Raw genomic sequence first — 19,124 nt, 5'->3', positions numbered from 1 at the left:
GCTGTTGTCCTTCCTTGCTGCCAAGGCTTATGTTAAACTTACTGTCCCCCAGGAGTCCCAGGGCCTTTCATCGGAGTTGTTTCTCAGTCACCAGTCCCTAGCCTATAGTTATGGAATTTATAATTATTCTGTCCCATGTGCAGGATTTAATACTTATTTTGTTAAACCTTATGTAATTCTCACTGGTCCTTCTGAGATCACTCTGAGTGGTGACTCTTCTCTCCAGCCTTCTCTATTTCTCTTCCCAGATGAATGTCATCCACCAACTTGGTAAGCATGTATTAGATCATGACATCCAGATTGGTGATACAGATATTTAACAGTATTGGAGATAGTACTGACCCCAAGGAACTCCAGTTGTCTGATTTTGAGCTAGTAACTACCACCACCCTTTGAGGTCAGCAATTTAGTGAGTTTTCCACCAATTTTGCTATTCATCTGTCCAGTCTGTATCTTACCAGCTCATTAGCAAGGAAACTGTGTAAGAGACCAGATCAAATGCCTTGCTAAAATCAAGGCAAATCATATCCACAGTTCTCCCTTCATCCACTGAGCTAGTTGTTTCACCATAACAGACAATTATGTAGAGATCAAAAAATATTTATTTTAATCAGGTGTCACTAGCATGAATTTTAATCACTCAATGATGATCTGAATTATCTGAGTTAATTACCTGATTATACTATGTTTAAGCATTTCTATGACCTTTTCATATCTAATTTTCATACCTAAAAGGAATTAAACACGTATCATGGGATAACCTTTTACAATATGAGATCACTTGTTTTATACAATTTGTCTACTTAATTTAAAAATCAGACACTAAATTTAGGTCAGATAATGCTTGTCAACAAAGCCACATTGTTTTTTCTTGCCTTAACACATCCTAAATGTTGAATATAGAGTTAAGGTATATCATACTCTGATACACAGCTACTATTTTATCAGTACATTGAAAAGTATATAACTTTTTATGGGAAGTATTCTTATTCTGGTATTTCAATGTTCTTGAAGGAATACGTAGTTAAAATATTTTAGTTAAATAATAAGATTTCCAAAGCTTGCATGGATGTGCTCTTCCTCTGAGCTGGCCTTGTATGCTTGGTTTCTTAATTTGAATTTAATTTCCAGCTGCCAATCATTTTCACTTCAATGTTTTTCCTTTTGCTTTTATAGAATATTTTCCTGCTAAAAGTACTTGTTTTGCTTACGGTGAAGATGGTGAAATAGCTTGTAGTGAAAATATAGCTTATAGTGAAAACCGTAGTGAAATTTTAGAGTTAGAAATAGTATGAACTAAGAAGCATCACTAAAATTCCTCAGGGTTCTTCTTTCAGTCTTTAAGTTAACATGTTACTTAAGCATATATTTTACTTTTACTCAATGCTAAAGTAAAAATCCAGAGAAACTGTAAAGAGATTAGGGATCTTTATTTCTTTCAAAGTCCTGTTCTGAATTAATAATCATTTTGTTATGACTGGTAGAAGAGTAAGTGGAGGGAAGTGTGTATTTTGTCACAGGCATATATTTACTTTTCCAGTTGAGAAGGGCTAAAGAACTTACGAAAAAATTTTCTCTCCCTAATCATTTATTTATGAAGATGTGTTAAGAGATGTTCTCAGTCCATAGTAATGCTCTAGACTATTTGATCTCAACTGAATATGATCTAGAAATGTGCAAGGAAATTTTTCCATACGTCTTCAGAGGTTAAACAATAAATCATAATTTTAAAATATCTACTATGGAATAATTGTTCTAAGACTTGCAACCTCTTATTAACCAAAAAAGTCTGAATCCAGTGGGGTCAGTACTCTGTAAGACTTAACTGTTTATGGCAATCTATGAAAGATGATTGATTTTGTCTATGCTGAATGCTGAAAACAAGTTTATTATTTTGATTGATATTATGAAGCTGTGGTGGTTTAGTCTGAATGTTTAAAGAATTCTATTTTAAAAGGTTTATTAATATCATGAGACTAAGTAGATTAAGAAAAAGAAAACATAATACTTCATATTTTCACTCCATATTGTTTCTGATTGTTCCCAAACAGTTGAAGAAATGTTAGAAAGTTGACCTAGACATTTTGTCACTTTTATCACTTGGGAAGGCAAGTACATACCTGTGAAATACTGTGCCTATAATACAGAAACCTCAGAAAGTAAAGAGCTCAAGAACAGAGTGATTAATGATGACATATACTTCCATATACATACAGTTTTATTATTGCTTATAGTTTCAAAGTCATCTAAGTGAGCAAATGTATTTATTATATGTCATCTCTATTTTCTCTGTCTTCCATGAAAAATTTCTGATTCCTTCCTTGTATGTCTATTATTTATGTATTTAAAGACAATTGTATCAGTCATCTTTAAACTCAACAAACCCACATCTTTCAGTGATTTATGATGACTGTTTTCTAGATTAATCCTTAGTCATTTTCTTTACTCTTCTCTATATTCTCCAGTTCACTTTCTTGAAGAGCTATGCTCAAAGTAGGCAAAGTGTTTCAGGTGAGGGAGTATCACTGCTAGTAGATTAATAACTACTCCATGTGTCTTTATTTCTACAGATCTCTATGTTTACTATTTTTTCAATTGCAAAGATAAACTACTTTGCGCATTGTTAAGTCCTCTTTAAGTTGTCATTCACTATACTCTGCAGGTTTGTAAATCTTTTATTTAGCCAGTCATTCCTATCATGTATTTCTTCAATGAATTCTGATTATGTGTGTGAAGGACTTGTCCTTATGGAATTACTTCATTTTTTTTCAGAACCCCTTTAAAATATTAAATATAGTTTGAAATGTTAATTTTATGCTATGATGTGCTTTTAGACCTACCCTACTTAAGATAATCTTCAAATTTTAAGTCATAATGTATGTCATTAACTGAAAAATCAAATACTACTGGACTTAAAGCAGCTTTCTGTTGAGTAGAAATGATAATGTCATATCTTAAAAAAGATCTAACATATTATCTTTTGTCTGACAGTGGTCAGTAATAAACAAACAGGGAAAATATATGATGATTTTTTTCCAAAAATCCCCTCTAACATTCATTAAGATGCGATTTAGAGATTTCTTGATGCATTCTTCTAGTGTAACATTTCACGTCTAATGACAAGAAAAAAAATATGATTCTTCAACATTATATTCTAAAATTGTCTTATCAGAAGAATTCTATTTCATTCTGTGTTGACATGCACCAATATCTAATAAAATAAATGTTTCTGAGGCACTCCACAAACAAATTTTTGAGTGGTGCTTGACAACTTTTATTCTTAGAGATAGTTTGAATTGATTCCAGACTTCTTATTTTCTTAAAGAGTACTACAGATTCTGTGTGATCACCAGATATATGTGAAAAATTGCCTACTGATGTCAGTCACTTCTCTTTTTTTCCTCCATTATGAGACTCTAATTGAAAAAAAAAAAAAAAACAAAACAAAACCAAACCAAACCAAACCAAAACAAAAAAAACCCAAAACCAAAAACCAAGACAAACCCGTAAATTATTGAAATAGATAATTATTTTATTGTGGTTCTCAATTCTTTCACTAGCTTGGACATACTAGCCATAGTCCATATTGGACAAATTTTGAAGATATTTTCCTTTCCTTATGATGTTTGTCAAAGATTAGTAATGTAAGGCAGCATTTACCATCATCTAATTATTGAAAATTAGAATTTAAACTGATTGCAAATGAGAAGACTCTGCTAGCCATTCTGGAAAGAATGCTGCCTAGGCTGAAATATTACCTGAAATGAAGACCGATCTCTAACCATCTGGGAAAAGGGCATATCATACCTTAAAGACAAGGGCAGAGTGAAGGTTCTATTAGTATGATTTTCTTCCATACGTAACAGATAAATGTAAGAACAAAACACTTTCAATTAAGTTCTTGGTTCAGTACAAGAAAGGGTACATAAATCATTGCATGTTTCCTTTCTTTTTTTTTCTTTTTCCTTTTTTTTTTTTTTTTTTTTTTTTTTTTTCATGCTGATGTGAGCAGCCATAAAGGAGACCTGATTATAACAGAAAAATGCTGAGGAGAACATGTCTGCTGATGTACTGACAGAGAAAATGCCTGCCAGCCTGGGAATTGTTAGCCTGGGAAATAAGCCTATGAACCAGAAGTATCCTTTAGAAGTGCAGCTGGCATCTTTGAAGTACAGTTGGGCACTTAGAAAGCAGAGACATCCTGAAATACTATCAGTAACCCCAAAAGACAGAGAACTATAACCTACAGTGACCTGTAGTCTGAAAAGATGACTAATAGTCTGGAAAAAGGAGGAAAACATCATGAGACTCTAAGAATTGGTAACTGTGATTGTCTATTCTAACTGAAGAAATCAAGAATTGGTCTGGTAGAACAGAAAACATCGTCATCTATTGGGTCCCAGTTGAAAAAATTAAAATGAACATCATCTGTTGGCTGCTTGAAGTGGTAGTGTCCTACGCCCTCATATGTCTCTACAATATAAAAATGATTTAATTTTTATCTAAAGTGGAGCTTCTCTCTCTGAGAACTTCCTGTGCTGCACATACTTTTGCCTTTGCTAAAAAGGACTGTGTGAACTTTCTATGAGATCTTGAGCCCTCACTGGAGACACCTGACTGACTCCAAACTCTGTGATGTGGATTTGTTCCCCTCTGGGACTACATCTGGGGTTAGTTCAGTTAGTACTTCTGCTTCTTGGACAGCTGGGTCACCTCTGGGATGTTTTGGCTTTGTTCAGAAATCTCTTTAATGCACTTGGTATTGTATATATTCATTTAAGTAATCTATCATAGCTGCTAATATATTATTGATAATTTGTTTTACTGGTGATAAGTTTGTAGTAACCTGGAATATTAGATATACTTGTTGCTGCTATTATTTATTCCTTCTATTATTATTTGTTGCAATACTATTGATTGTTGCTGTTACTGACTGTAGCTATTATTGATTGCTGCCTTAATATTGGTTGCTGATAACAATTTGTAATAGCTGAATATATGTATATATTCGCTTTATTAATCATAGTAATACTTGCCAGTGGTGTTTTTTTTTTGTTTGTGTTGGTGATAATCTCTAAATAGGGAAATTAAGAGGATAAAGCTTCTGTGTGCTTGTGTCTTATGGAATCCTACGAACCCACAGTCATGATTTCTATCACTAGCAGGCTGGGTAACCCCTTAGGTTGTGACACATGTAAACAGACTTTATTTTTAAACATATTAAAATAAAAGAACAAGAAACATAGATTATTACTGATCTTTGCCAGGTTTGAATTCTGCCAGGAACAAGCAATGTGGCTTTAGGCCCCATATGATGTTTCTCACAGACATGTCTCTGAGTAGAGATTTAATTTTCTATTATGGTTTACACTGCACCCAGAATAAACATGTATATTTGTGCATGGCACTGAAAACAATATGAGGTCAGTGCAGGTCAATTATTGGTCAATTTAATTAATAATGTTAAATCATACTAATAATAGATAAATTTTAATAGCTCTAAATTGTACTAACTAACACTTACTGAACTAAAAAAAAAAAAAAAATCATATTTGTTAGGTTTTGAACACAGCAATGAAGTGAATTAACATCTAATGCTGAAGCAAGAAAAGGATGTATTATTTATACCTGAAGATGTTTGACAAGGAAGACTGTAAATGATCCTGCTGCAAAACTTATGGTTATGTCAGAAAAACTGCTCAATAAACTAAGAAACCAAATAAGACTCCTGCCCTCACATTGTCTCACTTTTTAGAGGTTGTGTGCATGAATTGTACTGAGAACGGTGCAAAAACTCTTATACTTGTGTTGAGATGGATGCTGTCAATCAAGTGTATACCACTGATAATGAAAAAGAGAAACTACTGTTTGGAAATGATTCATTATTGAAGTTCTGTCTACTTCTCAACATAATCCATAAAACTATTTTACTCTGGTGAGGGGACAATATTCCATGTAGTAGCCTGATAAGAGAAAGAAAGTAGAAAATGCTGTTATTTGTTGTCATGGGAAGACCAGCAGGTCCTGTTCTCTTTTTGGCACTCTAACTGCTGAAAGAGTCTCTATCTCTCCCTCTCATTCTTACCATAAATGTGGAACAATCATTTTCTAACTCACCCCTTTTATACTATTTCCCTATTTATGTCTTAAATAGGGACAAAGAGCAAATAAATTAATTGACAATGTGTATTTCGTTAATGTGGCAAGGTTTTAGTAGCAGGGGGATGTGAAGTGAGGGAGGTGGTGTAAGGGTGGCTACTGTGAGAAGAAACCAGAATCTGCACCCATGTCAGACAGAGCCAGTTCCAGCAAGCTCTGAGATGGACCGGTCACTGGCCAAAGCTGAGTCTATCAATGATGTTGGTAGTGCCTCTGTGATAACTTATTTAAGAAAGGGTAAAAAATGCTGCACAATGGCAACTGTGAGAGAGAGAGGAGTGAGAATAAGTGAGAGAAACATCCCAGCAAACATCAAGGTCAGTGAAGAAGGAGGGAGAGGCAGTGCTCTAGGTATCAGAGCAGTGATTTCTCTGCAGCAGTGGTGAAGGCCATGGTGACAAGCTGTTCCCCTGCAGCCCATGGAGGACAACGCTGGAGCAGGTATCCACCTGCAGCCCATGAAGGACCCCACGTTGCAGCATATGGAGATGCCCTGAAGGAAGATGCTGGGGCTTGTTTTCTGGCAAGAAATGTGTCCTTGTGGGAGACCCATGTTGGAGAAACCTGTTCTTGAAGGACTGCACACTGTGGAAAGGACCCATGCTGGAGCAGTTTTTGAAGAACTGTATCCCGTGGGAAGGACTCACCCTGAAGAAGGTCATGAAGGACTGTATCCTGTGGGAGGGACTCCATGCTGGAACAGGGTAAGAGAGTGGGGAGGAAGAAGCAGCAGAGCTGAAGTTTATGAACGGACTGCAACTCCCATTCCCCATGCCACTGTGCTGCTTGGAGGGAAAAAGAGAAGATGAAAGTGAAGTTGAGCTCAGGAAGAAAGGAGCGGGGGATGGAACGTGTTTTATATATTTGTTCTTATTTCTCATTTTCCTACTCTGTTTAATTGGCAATAAATTAAATTAATTTCCTCAAGTCAAGTCTGTTTTGCCCATAACAGTAATTCGTAAGTGATCTCCCCATCCTTATCTTGTCCCATGAGCTTTTTGTCATATTTCCAGTGATATAATTTCCATATCGGGCTTTTTATTTTATGAAAAAAGCTCACCCAACCAAGTATTATTTGTATCCTACTTAATCTGAAAGCCAAGATAATTTATTACCCTGAAAATACATAGAGGAAATTAAAGCAAAGGCTTTTGTTTAGAAATATTAAATCTAATATGTGAAAAGTATTTAAACAAATGGGTTCATTACAAACATGGATTTTTCTAAAGCAATCTAATAATCTGAAAGACTTTTAGAAGATCATTTTTTATTCTTATGAGTCTTTCTCTCATTTTCATCAAACAACCTTGAATTACAATATATATATGTATAATTTGAAGTAAGTTGACCTATATGTATTTTACATTTTATGATCTTGATGAATATTGGAAGCATCTTGTGTAGGGAACAAAAAATTTCTTCATTTCCAACAGTCTGAATAGCTTTAGTGGTTCTAATGGTTTTCTTCATTTGAAATAAACAATATATTCCTTAAGACAATAGTGTTTTACTGAAAAACAAAACAAAACAAAACAACAAACCAAACCCCAAAACCCCTTTTCTATTAAATACTACTATAACATCGTTTCAATAGTTTAGAATTAATATTGACTGTCAAAATTTGCAAGAAACTAAAGGGCATTCTTCTGAAACATGTAAATCTGATTCAACTTAGAGGAGAAAGAACATAAGGCACATATCATAGAATCATAGAATTATTTATGTTGAAAAAGACATTTAAGATCATCAAGTCCAACCATTACCCTAACACTGCCGAGTCCACTACTAAACCCTAAGTGCCACATCTACACATCTTTTAAATACCTCCAGGGATGGTGACTCAACCACTTCACTGACCAGACTATTCCAATGCTTGATAACCCTTCTAGTGAAGTTATTTTTCCTAATATCCAACTTAAACGTCCCCTGGTGCAATGTGAGGCCATTCCCTCTTGTCCTATCACTTGTTACCTGGGAGAGGAGATTGACACCCACCTCACTACAACCTCCTTTCAGGTAGTTGTAGAGAGCAATAAGGTCTCCCCTCAGCCTCCTTTTCTCTGGAATAAACAACCCCAGTTCCCTCAGCGGCTCCTCATAAAGCTTGTTCTCTAGACTCTTCACCAGTTTCGTTGCTCTTCTTTGGACACACTGCAGCACTTCAATGTATTTCTTGAAGTGAGGCGCCCAAAACTGAACACAGTATTTGAGATGCGGCCTCACCAGTGCTGAGTACAGGGGGACAATCACTTCCCTACCCATGCTGTCCACACTATTTCTGATACATGATATGATATATCATCACATGAGTCTGTCCAATCCTTAGGTACAATTACATGCACATTATACATTCTGAAACATCCATTTATTCTCTTTTTTTTTTTTAAAAAAAAAGTGATGTAACTACATGTTAGAGATGACACCATTAACTAGAACAGTTTGTCACTGATAGCATCAGTCACAAATATTACACAAAACTCCCTCTATTTTTTTCCTTTAAACATAGCTTAATTTTAAGTACAAATGTTAGAAAACCTAACTAGTGAATTACAGTGAGTGTAACTCACTGTGGTGGAGGTACAGTGAGTGTACCCATGAGTACGGAGTATGAAGTAAACTGTACAGGACTCTTATGAATTTATTCCCTGAAGAAAATCAGAGGTTGCTTGAAGTTTCCCAAGAAATTTTCTTATCACCAAAAATGTTTTATTTTATCTGCAGTAATTGAATAGTCAACAGGATCACAAAGTTCTCAAGAATGTGCTCTTGACTTTCCAGCACATTCCAGACATGTCTAGCATGGTAATTTTGTTTTGTCAGGTTGAATAGCTATCTTTCTTCTCCAGTAGATTTATTAAATTTCAGGATGACTGACCACTGTGTATAGTCTAAATAAAATGACTGTACAGAGGTGTTACACTCACTATGTATGAGTTATGAAAAGCCACTGTACATATTTCAGATATTTAGGATATACCCTGCCTCTATGGATTAACTGTATTGCACAGATGTGCTAGGCCCAGACTATAATTAGTTTCCTGTACCTATCATCTGTGTCTGTGAAGTAGGTCTGAAACTGTTGGTCCATCTCCACTCTGCAAATCTCTATGTACTACAAAACAAATTATCCCAGTATATAAAGCACATGAGATAAGCACACAAATCCTGTTATGACTAACAGGATTTGTGTGATTCCACCTAACATCCACCTTAAAATTTTACTTCTAAGATTCTTTCTTTCTATCTGTGGTTACACTGATTGACATTAATATCTAAAATGGCTTTTAATACAATTTTTATACAGACAACATACAGATTTATTGCTATTTTAGGCTGATAATTCCTTGTGAAATCCTATGTCTGCACTTCAAGAGTGTTTGATGGCTATTCAGCAGTAGATATATTCCAGCAAGCTGTCTTTTCAATTACTGTAGACTAAGTTATTATTATATCTCCATCTGCTTGTGAAAACTGTATGGTGACTTCTGTATTTACCGAAAATCTAAATAATTGCCATACAACATCTAGTCTTACAAGTATTCTGGTTCAGGACCTGAACCCATTTCTTTTTTCTTTAACAATGAAACAGAAGCAGCTGCCTTGGACTATAATTTCAACAAGTCTCTAAAAAAAGGTCACAAAACTAAGGTGTTACAGGAAGTGCTGTTAATCCCTTTCATCTCTTTTACAAAGAGTCCATATAGTGAATATGAGTAGTAAATGTAAACTAGCTATTCTTAAAGATCAGCTACTTCAAAACGGTTAATGCTTTTATGTTGGAGAATGGCTCAGAGACAAGGGTCCTGAGCCCACCGAGCAATTGTACTATCAGAGCCTGTTCTAAGGGCTGATGCTGCCTCGCTGATGCTGGGCCTCACTAGGGTTTGCCTGCAGCTGCTCGCAGCTGCTGATACAGGAGGAATGTCAAGGATGCTTCAGCCCTGTGTACCGTGGTATGTCGAAAACAGGTTAAGGGGAATTAGGAATAGTGGTCTGAGAAACCTAGTGTTATGATAACGGTGGTCTGAGAAACATTGTGTTACAGTACTGTCGTGTATCGAAAACAAGTCAACAGGAATCAGAAATAGTAGCATGAGAAACTTAGTGTTATGAGAAGCTTGGGCTGTAAGCTAACTGCAAGTAGGTGGACCGTGCGAATACGACCTTTAGAGCTTAAACCAATCAGCTAGTGACCAGTAGGCATAAAAATTATCATTGTCTGTATAAATATATGTACCCTGGACCAATAAAGACACACGTAGATTGATGCTCTATCACCCACATTGAACCCGTCTCGGCGTGTTGTTCTTCCACGGCTCCGCACTTTTACTCTTTAAGATTAAACGTGATCACATATCTGTATTTCATCTTCTCCATTATTTCCTACAAACATTTTGCTGTTATTATGAACTTCACCTAATGGCATTTGTAATTTAATATTTATAGAATTAAGTTGATATTTTCTCCTTAATTTTCTTAAGACAAGCTAAATAGAATGAGAAATATACATTACAGAAGTCACTGAAGACAAGCATATGAAGTTTTAAAAATAGTAATAATTTGTTATTATGATAAGTAGATCTTGTTTTATGAAAGTCATTTAATCCAGAAATACTTTCAGAAGTGATAAATCGGTGAGACAGAGTACTTTCCAGCCTTGTTTTAGAAACTGATTTGAGCTAATTCAAATACGTCATTTACTTATCTGGGATTAACAGAGATCTGACCAGAATGCAACTCCTTAACTGATATCTATGTCAAGGATTTTGAAAAGTGACCAACGCTACAAAAATTGTGCACACACTTATATGTATATATAATATATTCATATATGTTAAAACAAGCACAAAAAATATCTTTTATTTGTCTTTAAACTGTCATATCAATGAAAAATTTAAAAGAATATAGATGTCGACAAAATTAAACCCTATATCACCTAGCAGGATTGTAATGCTTTGATGTCATCTAGACAAGGATTGGTGGTAGAGTAAGTAAATATTGTGTTGTCTTTGATATGTGTCCTTGTTTTAACTTCTATAAAAGCAGACTCCTTTTTAGATAGATATTTGTTTTTACTTAGAAGTATTTATTATAAACCAGAAGTAATATTTATTGTTTACAAAAAAAAAAGAAAAAATAAAAAGGAAAAAAAAATACAAAGCAACATGGTTAGGTTTTCTGTACTAGGACTGTACGTAATAACTTTGGAAATATTCGTGTCAATAATTCTGCACCTTTAAAATACTCTGGAGGCAAACGGATACTTAAAAAATCCATATGTATACCTCTGATGAAATCTTTGAGCGCTCTCTGAAGGAGCGGCAAAAATCATTGCTTAATATAACAGTGGAATGGATGTCTGAATTAAAACTGCAAACAGCTTGGGGACAATTGTGTTCCCTTTAGTGTAGAACTTACCTGATGGACACATCTTCGACACTGATTTGTCTCTCAAGCCTCAATTACAATGTAAAAGATGCTTCTCTGATATCTTTACACACACACAAGGCCTCAAATTTGCATTGAAATCTTGATGGGCAGATGTCCACACATATGCAATATGTCAATCAAGTTTATCAGCCTCCATTAATGCATGGTGCTTCTTGAATGATCACCATTTACATGTTTCAAGCCCTTAAAAAATATATCAATTTATTCTATATACAGCTCAGTGAAATTACTTCCCATATACCTTGATATCTTTGAAAATTAATCATCCTGTTTGGAGATTACACTTTTGGCCTTTAGGGTTAATGTTTCAAAGCTGTTATTAGTTCAGGTCTTTGGGCTTGTATTGCTTTCTCAGAATTTGTAGCTGTTGAGCTATCAGTCACTTTATATGATACTAAACACTAGACATGGTGAGAAAACATCAGATAGAAACTGCTGTTAAGTTCTGATAGATACTAAAATTTAATATAATCTCTATATGAAATTTGCTTAATCAAATGTCAGGGACATCTTAAATCTATCAATAAAGACCTTAATCACCCAGGGGGCCAAATCAAAGAGGAAAATGAAAATCCCAAACAAGAGCTTTTAATAGTCGTATTTGTAGTGCCATCTGCTTTAAGTTAATTGTTCTCAACAGGCTATTCAGCTGCTATTTAGTCTCTATCACTTAATAAGAATTAGTAAATACATAGAAATATGTCATGAACATTAGCAAAATGCTGATATAGTGATAACACAGCCTGATTAATTTACTGCACTAATTTAAACTTTATTTTCTTCTTTATAAGTGAAATAGTAATCTTTGTGGATTTACAGCTACTAATTAATAAACATGATGTTTGTGTAATCTTGTTAGGCAGACATATATAAAAGAACACGTTGTAACACTTTTGGCAACTCACCAGTGTTGTGACTTGTATGGGTCTTTAAAACAGATTTGTTCCATCAACTGAAGCACTGTTCAAAACTTTTTGTAACTATGTACCATATAAAAGGCATTTAAAATGTTGGGAAATGAGAGTTTGCTCTTGTATTTAGCAATTTGCTCTCTTGTTCTGTTGTAAATTGAAGGGAATAAGAATATTATAATTCGTATCAGGAAGATATTGCAATGTGTCTGTCCTCAGAGATGCAACTTGAGTACAACAAGTTATCCCCACAGTAATAGGGATAACAGAGGGCAGTGGATGAAAGAATTAGAGAAAGCTAATGTGAAAAGAAGGCAGTTTTGGAGATTTCACCTTCTGTTTATAGGTGTTTGTCCCTTCTTTAGAAACAGTTTTTGATGGGATCTTGGGAAACAAAGAGTACACAGAAACTTTTCTATTTGTTAATATTTTTAAAAAATAGTAATAATATTTAAAAGAACAAACCAAAGCAACAAACAAAACCCACTGAAAACCCATAGATGTCTCTGAATCAGACTAGATGAACATAATCTGATCATAGATCCATGTTTGCGTTACTTCTTTTGACTTTAAAGATCTTGGACATCAGCTTTACATCTCTGTTTAGTAAAGTACTGAGCTCTGATATTGTTGCAGCTATTTGTCAAACACTCATTGTTTGTATCTAATCAGTGTTACAGCTATTACTACATTTTTAAGCCTTCAGCTACCAAATCTGATTTTTTAAAGAGGAAAAAACTATTGTTTTCAGCAACAAAAATAACTCTGAAGTTTCAGCATAATTAACCTAGTTTAAATTAAAAAAAAAACAAAAAACAACAACAAAAAAAAAAAAAAACAAACAAACAAACAAACAAAAAAAACAACAAAAAAACGAAAAAACCCAAACTAACAAAGAAGCATTTCACTCAAAGGGGTAACAAAAATGAGATTATGGATTATCCTTTTGATCTCCATAATGTGAATCAAATGCACACTGAACTTCTGACATATGATTGATTCTATTGATTTCAGTGGGATTACTCATCTCCTTAAAGTTAAACACAGTTTAGTCTTTTTCCTTGATCAAGTTTGTAAAATAATAAATACACAGCAAGAATTCTATATGTACTGTCTCTGAACAAAAAGTTTGCATACCTCCTTCCATCCATTTATCTACCTCAAAACTTTCTACAGCTTCCACTGAAGCTATCTAAATACACTGTTCCTAAACTACTATACAAGATCAAATTAATTAGTGCTTACCACTGTGACACCTGTCATCATCATCTCTTTTTTTTTTCCTTTTTTTTCTTCTCAGATCCCTTCATTCTAAAAGAAGGTTTAAATGAAATGTGTTTGAAAACACATGCTTCAAAAGAGCCACAGAAGACACTGAGGTGTAGAATAAGTCTGAACAAGATGTAATGGCAACTTTTAAGTCTCTGCAGACTTACTTTTTCATTTTCTGATATACGATGCATCTTTATATGTAGATTTGAAACCCTATAACTTCCTATAGCACTATTGTGAAAGATTAAAATAATCTGAACACTGACATCACAATGTTATTTTCAGTTATCTAGACTAGAAGAAAAGTACCTGAAGGATCAAGATCTGTTCTAAAACTGTATCATTTATCAAATTTCAGGCAAACTCAAATATGAAATTGCTTAGCTGCTTACTGGGAAGAAGAGCTATTTCCTTAAACTGGCTATGTATCAGAGAAAATAATTGTTTGATATTCAATGTCAGTTTTTAAAAAAAGTCACAGATCTGATCTCTGTATTTGTTACATTTAAAACCTTGTTATGAGCAAAAAGAAACTCACCACATATATGGAACTGGGATTTTGTTGGCAGTCCAGTTAGTGTTTTAACACTCTAGTAATAAAAATTTTGTTATTGATACAAATAAAAGAGTTGTTAATAAATTAAACCTGTCATGTAATCCCATTGCCTCTTTTTGGCATCTACTTCTTTTCCATGGTGCCGTGCTCATACCTCAAATGTCCCTGGGGGTCCTGAAGCTGGCAGGCTCAATTCCTGGCAGGAAGACTGGAGTAGAGGAGACATGGCATCACCATCCTGAGGTCTTTGGCAGGATTAGTATGAAGTTTTGTGGAGTAGGGGAGAAAGCTTCCTCCCCTGTCTTGGGCTTTACTTGAATTTATTTTACACATTTCTTTACCACAGGCAGCTGCCTTCTGGCTGCTCCCAGCTGAGTGTGAGAATGGCCCCTCAGCCTCCCCATGCTCAGCCCCCCTGGGGGCTCTTGTCTGTTGGGCAGCGACCCCCTGCGTTTGCCAGATCCTTCCCACAGAGGCACTGGCAGACCTCAGGCTCAGGCAGGGGAGGCAACAGGCACTTGTCCCCAAGGTAGGAGCTGAAACCAGCTCAGACCAGCTCTGGCCAAGGATTTATCCTACTGGGTCAGTGCAGAACCTGTGACCCTTTACTAATAAAGGCAAAAATAATAGTTAAGAGGCTGCATTCTAAGCAATTGACAGAACCAATGGTAAGGCAATCAGCAGACGCAATCAAGTACTTTGCATAGGGGTAGAGGAAACACAGCTTTCTGGAGAGAAATTGTACTTCAAAATTTTCCCAATATTATTTGAAAGAGCTATACATGAAGATATAATGCTTTTCAATTTAGAAAAGATTTACAAAAGTCCTATCGTGGGGAACTAAAGTGTAACTGGATATGAGAAAAATCTTTCCTTGGATTACAAACTGGTAAATCAAAGAAAAGATGGCAAAAAAGATCAGTTTTCACAGTAGATCTAGGCTATCAGTAAGGAATCCAAATATGACATCAGGACAGTACAGTTATAAATGTCCAGGAAATTGATTTAAATAGTGAGGCAACAATGCTTTCTGATGGTACAAAAGTATTCAAAGTGGAATGAAAAAGACTAGTACTAAAAAATTACAGATAAACTTCATCAGGGTCTCATGATGTTGAGTAATCAGATTATAAAATGATATACAAAATATGTGAGTGTTTAATGCAAATTTATATGCACACAAATTGTGTACAAAATGCACAATAGCAAAGTTTAAATACCTATAGCTTATTTTTCTGGAAGAAAGTTACTTAGATTTTTTTTTTACTATTATATTTTTGTTCAGATGAAATCAAAAAGGCAATGTTTGTTACTTTGAGGAAAGACATTTGGAATAAGCAAAAAAGACATAACACTGCATAAATTCATGATAAGACCACATCTTAAATATTGTGAGGGCCACACATAGAAATTATTAAAAGACAGTTTTAAGAGAAAAAAAAAAAAAGGTGGGTTTTTTTTTCAGGCAGTGCATAAACAGAAAATATTTGTCGTGGTTTGGGCCTGGTTGGCAGCCAACCACAATGCAGCAGCTCTCTCTCCCTTCCCCTCTGGCAATGAGAAGGGACAGAGAGCCAGGCTTGGGGTCCGAGATAGGACTGGGATGGGGAGAAAATTCCCCTTTATGGTCACGAGCAAAAGGCAGACTTGTTAGGGGAAGAAAAAAATAACATACATTTATTGCAGACACTAACAACACGTAAGAGAGTAGGACAGTAAGAAGCATTGCCACATCTTGAGAACACCTTCCCCCCACCCCTCTCTTCTTCCCGGGCTCAGTTCTGCTCCCGATATCTCTACCTCCTCCCCCAGTGGCGCAGGGGCAGGGAATGGGAGGTGCAGTCAGCGCTGCCACTTCCTTAATTTTCGGTGAGGGGAGTGTCCAAAACTTGTTCCTCCTGCTCCATCGTGGTCCCCTCTCACAGGAGACAGTCCTCCACAAACTTTCTCCGACTTGAATTCCTCCCATGGGCCGCAGCGTTCCCCACACTGCTCCGTCATGGGTCACTAACTTCCTCCAACTGGATTCCCTCCCACGGCTGCAGCCCTTCCCGAGATGCTCCGGTGTGGGACTCCCCCGCATGCTGCAATCCTCCCAGCGCTGAATTACAGCAGCGGGGCTACCTTTTCCCATGAGACCCCGGCCTTCTTCAGGCACAGAACCTTGATCAGCTGAGCAGGAGCAACAGGCCATAAATCAATGTCTGCTCCACTGTAGATCTTCATGGGTGGCGGGGGGGGGGGGGAGGGGGGGGGGGCGCCCTGCCGTCTCACCACAGGATACAGGGGGGTCTCTGCTCCAGCACACCTCCCCCCTCCTTTCTTCCTCCGTTCCTCCACTGACCTTGGTGTTCAGGCAGCTGCAGCGACTCCTCCTCACAAGTCCAACTGCTCGTCACCACGCCCCTTCTTAAATACGTTATCGCAGAGGCGCAGCCGATTGGCTCAATTTCCCAAACAAAAGTGGAGCTGGCTTGGAGCTGAGGGAGCTTCAAGAAGCTTCTCACAGGGGGCCGCCCCGATAGCCCCCTCCCCTGCCACCAAAAAACTCCACCACTCACTCAACCCAGAACAATATTTTTGAAGGGTGAATAAAGACAAAAAATACAAAGAGATTTCAATTGTTGTATAGAATGGTGACTAGTAAGAGCAGTTTTTTGGATATAACTCTGGCTTTAGAAGTCTTTAAGTCACTAGTAGCTTAAAATCAGTGGATATTAATGAAGTCAGCACCCTTTAAAGATATCCACTTCCTTTTATTCTTTTTTTTAAGCATGTGATATTGACAGAAAGAGGATATTGAATTACAATCATCTTTTGATTTAATCTGACTTTAGATAGATACAAAATCTTATACTTTTTAAAGATTTTGCAGCATTTTTAATCTGAAAACTAGGATTAAACCCATATAAAGTTCTTCTCATTCTATTTCTACAGCTGACAATATGAAGCTATAATTCACCATACTATACCCACTATATAATCTTTTTCAATTTTTCTATTTACCTTGGATGCTTTTTATTCACAGAAATCTATAATTCAGAATGTCACCAATGGCTCTGTAAATAATTATCTGACAGTGTGATCTGCAGTTTTCATACAGCATATTTAGAATGAAAATATGGAAAGCATACAGAAGACTAACATTTATGGAAAACTTACTACTAAAACTCAGAAACTTTGATATATTCCTAAATCAAAAGAAGAACTATCCCTGTAAAAGAATATTCAGCTGTGTTATCTCTTGTAACTTTGTATTCTACGGGAGAGCAGACTTGTTTAAATAACATAAAGGAGGTTCTGATCAATATTATAATGAAACTTAATATTTTATGTTAGATTATTATAACAAATTTGTCCTTTTATTATTGATGCATAATCAGTATTTTAATCAGATTCATCAATGATATCATATCTAGAATTCAGCACAGCAGAAAAATTAATTGCTGGTATGATAACAAACATACCTTATGATTTGCATTTTATATACTCTTCAGTAACTGATTTTATAGCTGAACCATTTTATAACTACACTAAACACTTAATACCTTACTTATTAAAGTGAAACTATATTAGTACATATTTTTATATTAAACAGAAGGAAATATATAATCATTTTTTCATTGTATAAATACCCTTGTTCTCAGAAGTTTAAAATACAATTTTTCACACTGACAGCCATGAATTTTAAGATTACACCTTAAAATTAATTCTTTGTTCTTCATGGGTCTGTATTTTAGTGAGAGAAATGTGAAATTTTGAAAAAAATATTCTTCCCACAGAAGTGATAAAATCCAAATATCTTGATTAGTGTAGTTTAAAAATAATTACAATTATACCTGAATTGTGAGAAAAATATTTTTCTTTACTCATCAATAGTATATCAGCTTGACTTAGAATAGAAATCTAAAATATATGTTAATGATATATGAAACAGTTTTTATTTATTTTTAAGAAATTATGACCACCTGACTAAAGGCATATCTGACCAGGTATTACTCTTTGAAATAATGATGTAAAATATAACAGTTTATGACATCTGCTTTGACTCTTAAAGAATATTACATAAGAACTTAAATTGAAAGACCACTCCGACTAAAGTCTCAGAAATGTGGAGTTACAGTTGAAAAAGAAATAGTTGTATTCTTATAAATTAAAGGTTGTTGCCCTATGCAATCAAAATTTGTAATTTTCACTTCATGTGAAAATTTAAAACTTGCTTTTGTGCAGATCAAATGAGAGTCAGCTCTATCTATTACTTATATTTTTTCTATAAAGTAATTAATACAAATATCATTTAACAATCAAAAAAGCACAAGTAGTAGGGTTCATTGTATTCAGATACCAGTGGACAGATCTCAGGCAAAAAAAGGATTTAGCAACAGAACCACTTGCCTTGAGCACAGAAAAAAATACATTAATCTAGAAATGAGGTCCTGAATATTGCATCTGTGGCCAGCAAATGGTATGAAAGAAGAGATGTTCTGCAGAAGGTAATACAGAAGAAAAAACAAAAGGAATAAAGGATTGAATATATATATATATATATTATATATATATATAATTGCACCACCATCCCCCCCAAAAAAAGGAAAAAAAGAAAAATCCCTAAAACCATGAGGTTAACGGTTCGGTTTGAAAAGGACTTCATTTTGAATAAACTGAAGAGATGTATTTTCTAAATTTTTTGGGTTTGTTTGTTTTTTTTTTTTTTTTTTTAGAAAATGAAGCTTTAATTCCCAAATCAGTTAGGAATATATGAAAATGCTTCTTTT

Source organism: Tyto alba, unplaced genomic scaffold (assembly GCF_018691265.1).
Source record: "Tyto alba isolate M040663 unplaced genomic scaffold, T.alba_DEE_v4.0 Super-Scaffold_2, whole genome shotgun sequence".
Lineage (NCBI taxonomy): Eukaryota > Metazoa > Chordata > Aves > Strigiformes > Tytonidae > Tyto > Tyto alba.
The sequence above is the reverse complement of the archived record's forward strand: the minus strand, read 5'-3'. Positions refer to the sequence as shown.